This window comes from Haemaphysalis longicornis, unplaced genomic scaffold (assembly GCF_048455015.1).
Source record: "Haemaphysalis longicornis isolate Haplotype H1 unplaced genomic scaffold, Haemaphysalis longicornis Haplotype H1 scaffold_8, whole genome shotgun sequence".
Taxonomy (NCBI): Eukaryota; Metazoa; Arthropoda; class Arachnida; order Ixodida; family Ixodidae; genus Haemaphysalis; species Haemaphysalis longicornis.
Genome location: NW_027526445.1, coordinates 68,814,942 through 68,820,857, shown reverse-complemented (window position 1 = coordinate 68,820,857; position 5,916 = coordinate 68,814,942). Strand labels below are relative to the sequence as shown.

The window sequence follows — 5,916 nt, the reverse complement described above, 5'->3', positions numbered from 1 at the left end:
TGGGGGATTATCCCTGTGGTATGCGGTGGGCCAGACAATCCGTCTCCCGTGCACGCCGTGACGAATTGCCGACGGCTGCAGCGCAGTGTTGGCAGTGCTACGTCGCCAGACAAGAGTGGCGGGTTCTCACGCGCAGCCTGCGCGCCTGGCCATTGACCGCATAAGTGGACCTTACACCTGCTCAAAGAAAAATCGAAAATATTGTGAAGTCACGTAACACAATTAGGATTTCGGCAAGCTTTTTTCTGAACAGACTACGTTTACGTTGATTTACTGCTGCAATATTCAATCATATTTTGCCCATAGAGATGAGTCCAGTTTCGCCACTTCTATTCCCATTTGTCTTCAATGATTTTATTTTCTTACCTTCGTTGATTGATTCAATACAATGTTTATTTTTTGCTACAGACCAATTAATTCCACAGCTTCCATTGCATTACACACTGTGAATGAAATGGAGTACATTATGCACGCTTTTGTAACGTCTTACGCCTGACGAAGTTAAATTTGCTGTTTAGCGAAACAGTGGCACTCTCATGATATTTCTTCAAGCTTCCTGCTGCTAACAAGTTCAGTTTCTGTGCAACTGACGTTTCCACTCCCACGTTCCACCAAAGTCACGCAGATGAAGGGGAATCACCCTCCGCCCACAGGTGTTTCTAAGCTCAACTATCATGGGAAAACCTAAGTACACTTTATCCCTCTTACTTGCTGGGTTGCGACACCACCCCGAAGAAGGCACTTGGGATCTATCCTTAGGTCATGCCACTAGCGGTTATAACCCTGCCATCTTAAAGGAGTACTGACACGAAATTTCTCGCTTTCAGTTTTTATGCTGTAAAGAATACCTATTGGCCCAGTAATTACGAAAATCGAACCGAAAGCCGTCAGCCGCCAACACAGAATTAATTATAGCACTTTTATTGCAACCAATTTCAAATTTGGTCGCCGCGCGGGAAAATGGCCGTTCGAAGGCCAGCCTGCAAGCGGGCAGCCTTACGTCACGGTCTCACCCGTGACGTCAGGGACGTTTTTCTTTCCTCCATGCGTTCGCCGCATCGTCTGCTACGATTGTACATGGTCCGCGACTCGCCCGCGCAGTCGACATGTCGTCTGAATCTTCAGACTCGGATGAGTCCCTGCCACCCGACAGACAGAACAACTTTATTTGGCCAGGCGATTAGGCCGCCGATGTCTTTGCCGTCGTCCGTTTTTTAATATCACTGCGGCTCGAACCGGCGCAGACCGTGATAGCAACAGCTTGTCGCCACTCTTCTAATCAATCTGATCGCGAAAAAGAAGCTCTACATGCGAGAAACTAGATGTTAGTGTGTTGAAAATTGTGCTAGGAGTTGTTATCAGCGCTGAATTTAAAAGTGGCGTTCAGATATTTGCCGCGATGGGAAGCCTACGCTGGCCGGCAGCGGAGGTTCGGCGCTCCGACCAAGCACTGTCGGCACCACGGTGCGGCGACCGCCCGAAAGATGGCGTCACCTGCGCGCTAGAATCAAAACAGGCCGCGGCAGATGTTTTGGTCACCGATCGCAGAAACGGAAATTATTGCCAAAATAAAGCTTCATATGCGAAAAAGGGGATGATAGTGTGGTGAAAAGTTGTGTAAGGGATGGTCATTCGCAGTTGTACAGATACCAGCGATCAAATAATCGCCACGATACTAAGTTCCCAACACCCAAGGTGACCCGTGCAACCCCGAGCCCGCTGGCTTGGGCGACAGTTCTTGCGGCCGCCGGCGTGCACGAACTCCACGAAGTCCACATTTAGCGCTGCATGTCGTCGCGTGGAAAATAATGCATCTTGGCGTCGTCGTCGATTTGCTCGGGCAGGCTTCCACGAGCAGTACTTCGCATACCGCGAGCTTGCCATAGCACAACTTGGGCGAGCTCGGCGACGCGCACCACCGCGCCGCGGTGCCCGTCGACATCGCGCACCACGCCGTTTTCGGCACCAGTGCCGAACACCATGCGCCGGCAACGAACTGAATAGCAAAGACGTCGAACACGCAACGTTTACAAACATTGTTCACACAGCTACGCCCACGTCTCCTGCCCAAACGAATACCACCGACAACAGCAGCGCAGGATATCGTTTCCGGTTCTGAAAACGACTATATGACGTCACCCTGAACCGGCCAGACAGGTAGGCCAATGTTTCGTCACGCCGAAAGCGATTGCGCTAGTGCTGCCGATTTGTGGAAGCTCGCGGTCTGGACAATCAAAATCGATTTTAGATGTGATTCCGGCCTCGGATCGCTGCAAAAATTTCTGTGAGGCATCTGTACAAACTACTGAAGCCAATTATATCATTTTTTAGGTATCAAAATTTGGTGTCAGTACTCCTTTAACCATTATCCCGCACTGCCGCAGTAAGCCACTTTCCTTCGCAGTAAGGCAGTGGTATGAGACGATTACGCTGATGCCAGGCTGTAGGCTACGATTTTGTACGACTCCAGGACTCACTTCCCACGTCCGTAAAGAGATTTATTGGTCCGATTACCGTCCCGCCTCTAGTAAGAGGCAGTTGTCCCATTTCTCCCGTTTGTGGCGAGATGCATCCTGTCGAAAAAGAGCGGTGGTGGAGGTGAAGACGAGCGAAAACCACTCGCTACCATCTCAAGAGAGGCTATTGGGATACCCCGGCGCCCAGAGAAATTTGTGTAAAACAGGGCACCTGAAGTCAGTGACATACGCAGGATAGCCTCCCCCCCCCCCAAAAAAAAGAGGCAAAAACAAAAATTCAAAGGATTATAACTTCGGGCTGTAATTGGCATGATTGTTTTTCCAGGGTCATGGCACACTGGATGGTCGTTGTGGGAAGAGCAGGCATTAAAGTTCTATATGCTTTCTGAACATAAAAATAATCATCAGTAGTTGCTATTTAATGTCAGCAAGAGTTATTTGCTCGTGCGTACCACTCTCCCTAACACTGATGTCTTAAAGGAGCCATGAAGAGAAAACACAAGTTTGGTTCATTCAAAAGATTGCCTCGTTAGAATCATTCTGACACCACTTTTAACGTGAACTTCGCTCAAATAAGCTAAATAATTAGGAAAAAAGGGAATGGCCATGCGACCCACCAGCTCATTTCCCGCAACAGAACCTATGATGTCACATGAGCTAAGCTCTGCGATTGGCGGAGGCTGGCAGAAGCAGACGCAAATTAGGTAGAGCTTACAAACTAGACGAACGAGCGATTTGCGCTTAACTTTAGGGCATATTCTTTACAAAGCAATAAGAATGATGGGACAACAGTGGAAGTTACGAAAGCACATGTAAACATAGAAGCACTGATGCGTACTGCTGTTCGTACTGCGCACAGCATGCTTGGTTTAGCTGCACAGCACTACGGGGACTTGGGGTTGTCTCAGACGACACTGGCCGATTGACGCAAGCAACGGTGTCTTACGTGACCACATTTGTCGAGCGAGCACTGTTTCAGGGAACGAATATTTTCTCCCAGAACAAAAACAAGCCAGGTTTAAATACGGGCAAAAACAAACCAAACGCTTGCCACGGTATGGCGGCGCCATCTAGGTTCGGGTAACGTAAAGAGACGCGGGAACAAACCAACACCGCTGTACAGGGTGGAGACAACCTTTGAACGGTCCCGCGCCGCCGCAATTGGGCCAACGTGCTGAACGCGTTGTTATTTTCGTTTCCCACGAGACCTAGCAACGCGAAACAGACGATATGATTCAAACTTCTTCAGTAAACCGTGTTGCGGCGATAATTTTAGCGCGGTTTTGGCACAATGACTTGCTTCGGCGGTGAGCGAGCGACCCAAAATGGCGGCGCCAGCGTATACGTGTCTCTACCCTGTACGGCGGATGCGTGAATGAAGGTATTCTAGGCTGCATGCGGCTAAAAGGAGGAAATTATTCCACGTTTTGATTGGCTCCTGAAACCACTGTCAGTTGGGGACAAAAGTTAGGGACATTTAGGGAATTTGTTGTTGCAGTGAGCAGGCTTGATGTGGCTTCGCGCGTCGCCTCCTAGGGAATTCCCTGTAAGTAGCTGAGAGGAGGCGATGGCCAGTGTCTAGCAGCAGACGACGCAAGAAACGGCTGGAACTGACGCTTCCTTTTGTAATTACTTCAATTTTTACGGGTGTCTTGCTGAACGATTTTTTTAATGCGGAGCGTGCCTGCCTGACCGTGTCCATGGTGTCGCCCCGAGTTTGTCCTGCGCTGGTTCCTTTATTCTTAAAAAACTTCAAAATTTCTTTCTCCTCTGTGTGGCCCTAATATATTACTGCTGGCCCGCGCCAACCAATAATCAGATTTGGAGGACGTCTTCTTCATTATTTCTCCGACACTTAATTACCTCTGCGTTTAAGTTTCTGCTTCTTTCAAGAACGATGAGAAAATCCCCAGCCGAAAAAAACCATTGGCCGACCAATTGGTCCAATTTGCCACCCAATGGGTCCAAATGGAAACCCAATGGGTCCAATTGGACCTATTGGAGCGATCCGAATTGGGCCCATTGGCCCGATTAGGATGGCCAGTTGGGCCAATTGGACCCATTGGCTCCAACTATAAAGTTAATACTACTGACTGCTCCAACATGATGACCCAATCGGGGAGCCATTTTGGATAGTATTTGGATAGTATTCAATTACGACAACAAATGGCTGAAATTTAATTCTCTCTCTCACCCTTAATTTGAAACCTTCAGAAATGTTCAAAACTTGCAACCTTTACAAATGTATATTTATGAGGCAATTAATTTTGATATTACAATCAGCAATTCAAGATAAAGTTCTTAAAAAAACATAACAAACACACTAATGAAAACTTTCCGACACCTTGGCAAAATTGTTTTGAAATAAAACCCCGATCCAATCCAATCGAATCCAATCCATAGACGGACAGTGGATAAGTGATATTCAACGTGGTGTTGGCGGTGTAGGTAGTGTAGGCGTGTTGATCGGTTGCACACGCAGTCTTCTCTGACTGCATTGCATCTGCAAGAGTGTGAGAAGTGGCGACGATGATATCGCACACCCATAGCAGTGTGTTTCAAGATGCATCTTTACGCTGAACGCCGCTAAGCCTCGCACCGAAGGAAGAGTGTCTCTGTTTATGTGAGTATACTGTTTATATGTAAGTTTTCCTTGCCATTTTCACCAATCATAGCGTGAGCGGTGTTATTAAGAATTAATTTGCCTAAATATATTTCAGGGCTGTTCATGTTACGATTGACGGGTTCACGACATCGCCGCGCAACGCAGTTCGCCATGCATGGGACGTTGTTGAAGAGGTGAGCTCACGTCTTTCAACATTTCAGTGCCTTGTTGTTTTAATGCGCGAAACTGCGGTTTATCATAAACTTAACCCATTGTTCGCTTTTGCCACTCCCTTTGTGAAGGTCCAGCCAGCCTGCGGCGAGCGGAGCACGGCATGGACAATGGCCTGTGAAAAATTGCTTAAACGACGAACTGTCTGCATGCTGTGTATACAAACAGAGCAATAAAGGTATTCATTCATTCCGAGAGTTCTTGTATTTGTGATACAGGTAACCAACGCACTGCAGCGGCAGCTCAGATGGAGTGGCTGCGGCAGTGGGATGAACCAACTAAAAGTGCAACAAGTTGGCGGCCAATGGGAAGACCTATTGGCGTTCCAATGGGGCGGCCAATAGGTCGCCCAATTGGACGGCCAATGGGTCGCCCAATTGGCCGGCCACCATTGGCCGGCCAATGGGTACGCCAATGGGTGCCTAAAACATTACTGGCCGACCATTTGGCCGGCCAATTGGTCGACCAAATGGCCGACCAATTGGTACGCCAATAGGTCGGCCAATGGTTTTTTTCGGCTGGGTCATCCGTTCACGGCTGCGAGATTTACTACAACCGCGCGTGCACCCGGGAGAACAGTTATCGCAATAGCAGTTTTACTTG

General features: G+C 48.4%; 1 long non-coding RNA gene across 1 annotated transcript; it reads left to right on the top strand.

Annotated features, from left to right (window-relative positions):
- The first annotated feature begins 4,959 nt into the window (after positions 1-4,959).
- LOC144149385 (uncharacterized) lies at positions 4,960-5,502 on the top strand. The gene is made up of 3 exons (XR_013318291.1): positions 4,960-5,100; positions 5,198-5,276; positions 5,385-5,502. It is a non-coding gene; the product is annotated as an uncharacterized LOC144149385 (long non-coding RNA).
- Positions 5,503-5,916: the final 414 nt, after the last annotated feature.